Source organism: Orycteropus afer, unplaced genomic scaffold (genome assembly GCF_000298275.1).
Source record: "Orycteropus afer afer isolate SDZICR_OR568_19922 unplaced genomic scaffold, OryAfe1.0 scaffold00013, whole genome shotgun sequence".
NCBI lineage: Eukaryota > Metazoa > Chordata > Mammalia > Tubulidentata > Orycteropodidae > Orycteropus > Orycteropus afer.
Window position 1 is genome coordinate 6,424,449 of NW_006921600.1, and position 3,152 is coordinate 6,427,600.

A 3,152-nucleotide genomic window follows, 5' to 3' on the forward strand; every position below is an offset into this window, starting at 1 on the left:
AAAATTGTCCAAGATATGTTGGAAGATAACTTCCTTGATATGAAGAAAGATAAGAATATATTCATTCAGGAAGTCCAATGAACCCCAAACAGGATAGACCCCAAAAGAAAATCACCAAGGCATATCATCATCAAACTCATCAAAACCAAATCAAAGAAAGACAGAATAATGAAAGCAGCACAGGAAAAAAAAAAAAAAAGTTACTTACAAAGGACAACCAGTAAGAATAAGCTGTGATTTCTCAGCAGAAACCATACAAGCAAGAAGGTAATGGAATGGTATATATAAAATCCTGAAAGAGAAAAATTATCAATCAAGAAATATATACCCAGCAAAATTTTCCCTCAAATATGATGGTGAAATTAGGAGATTTGCAGATAAGCAGAAATGAAGGAAATTTGTTCAAACCAGACCAAGCTTACAAGAAATACTAAAGGGAGTGCTTTGAGCAGAGAAGCAATAATAGCAAACAACAACCGACCATTAATACACAAGATGACACAACCCAGATACCTACAAACTATGGATGTATCTAAGTAAAATAAGCTTACAAGATTGTAAACAGGGAACCAGAGATATTAATTGGCAAATGAGGACAACTACAAACCAAAAAGAGGGAAAAATAGAGTAGTAACAGAAGTTCTAAATGGTGAGAAAATCAAGAGAGTTGCAAGAAAGAATGGACTACTCTAAATTCGGGAAGAAAATTAAAAACACAGTGCAACCTCAAAGAAAAAATGATAAACCTTCATATCACAATAAAAAGAGGACAAGCACAAATATCATATCACAATAAAAAGAGGACAAGCATATACTAAAACAACAGCAATAAAGGAAATGATAAAACAATTCATAAATATAATGAACTCAGCACAGAAAATTATATGGAACAAAGAAACTAAGATCATCATGAAAAGACATATAACAAAATGACAGCCACCAATTCATACTTGTCGATCATTACACTGAATGTGTATGGATTAAATGCACGACTCAAGGGATGGAGATATGCAGATTGGATAAGAAAACAAACCCATCGATATGCTGTCTACAAGAGACATACCTTACAGAGAAAGACAAAGATAGACTAAAAATCAAAGGTTGGAAAAAGATACATCAAGTACATGGCAACCAAAAAAGAACAGGAGTGGCAATATTAATTTCTGATAAAATTGACTTTAAGACAAAAATTACCTGCAAGACAAGGAAGGACATTATATAATGATTAAAGGATCAAATAAACAAGAAGATACAACCATAATAAATATCTATGGACCCAATGAAAGAGCCCCAAAATATATAAATCAGACTTTAGTAGAATTGAAAAGGCAAATAGATGACTCTACAGTCATAGTGGGAGACTTTAATACACCACTTTCAATGAAAGATAGAACAACTGGAAAGAAACTCAACAAAGATGCAGAAGAGCTAAACAATACAATCCACCAAATTGACCTTATAGACATCTACAGAGCACTTCAGCCAACAACAATACAATATACATTATTTTCCAGTGCACATGGAACATTCTTCATGATAGACCATATGTTAGGCCATAAAGCAAGCCTTAATAAATTTAAAAACATGGAAATATTACAAAGCACCTTCTCAGATCACAATGCTAGAAAATTAGAAATCAACAATAGGAAGATCAACAGAAGAAGAGCAAACATATGGAAACTGAGAACACCCTCCTTAAGAATGACTGAATAATAGAAAAAATAAAAAATCAATTAAAAAATTCCTTGAATCAAATGGGAATGAAAACACAACATACCAAAATCTTTGGGACATGGCAAAAGCAGTGATCAGAGGCCAATTTATAGCAATAGATACACACATCAAAAAAGAAGAAAGAGCCAAAATCAACACTTTAAATCAACATCTCCAACCATTAGAAAAAGAACAGCAAGAAAAGCCTATAATTACCAGAAGAAAGGAAATAATAAAGATTCAAGCAGAAATCAATGAAATAGAAAATAGGAAGACAATAGAAAAAATCAGCAAGACTAGACGTTTCTTTTTTGAAAAGATTAATAAAATTGACAAACCACTGGCAAATTTAACAAAGGAAAAGAGGGAGAGATACAAATAACATGAATAAGAAACAAAGCAGGTGGCATCACAACAGAACCAACTGAAATAAAAAGGATAATATCAGGATACTATGAAGAACTGTATTCCATCCATCAAATTTTAAAATCTGGAAGAAATGGACACATCTCTAGAAACACACTCCTTAACTAAAACTAACAGAGACTGATGTGGAAATTTTAAAAAGATCCAACAATCCAAGAAATTGAACAGGTCATAAAAAATTACCAACTAAAAAGAGTCCTGGCCCAGATGGTTTCACCGGAGAATTCTATAAAACATTCAGAGAAGAACTGATACCAATCCTACTCAAATTATTCCAAAACATAGAAAAGGATGGAATCCTCCCTAACTCATTTTATGAAGCAAGCATAACCTTGATACCAAAACCAGGCAAAGACATCACTCAAAAGGAAAACTACAACCCGATATCTCTCATGAATACAGATGCAAAAATCTTCAACAAAATCATAGCCAATATGCTCCAACAACATATCAACAAAATCATTCATTATGACCAAGTGGGGATCCTATCAGGTATGCAAAGAAGGTTCAACATTAGAAAAACAATCAATGTCATCCACCACATAAATAAAGCGAAGGAGAAGAACCACATGATCATATCAATTGATGCAGAAAAGGCATTTGATACAATCCAACACCCATTCATGATAGAAACTCTCAGTAAAATAGGAATAGAAGGGACATGCCTCAACATAATAAAGGGCATATATGCAAAACCAACAGCCAACATGGAAAGAGACTGCAACCTTTCCCCTTGTAAACAGGAACAGGAACCAGACAAGGATGCCCTCTATTACAACTTCTATTCAACATTGTACAGGAAGTCCTAGTCAGGGCAATAAGGTGAGAAAGGGAAATCAAAAGCATCCAAATTGGCAAGGAACAAGTCAAACTATCCCTATTTGCTGATGATATGATCCTACACATACAAAACCCAAGAGACTCAAGAGTAGTAAAAAATCTCAAACTAATTGAGAGATTTAGCATCAAGGCAGGTGACAAGATCAACATCCAAAAATCGGTTGGATTCCTCT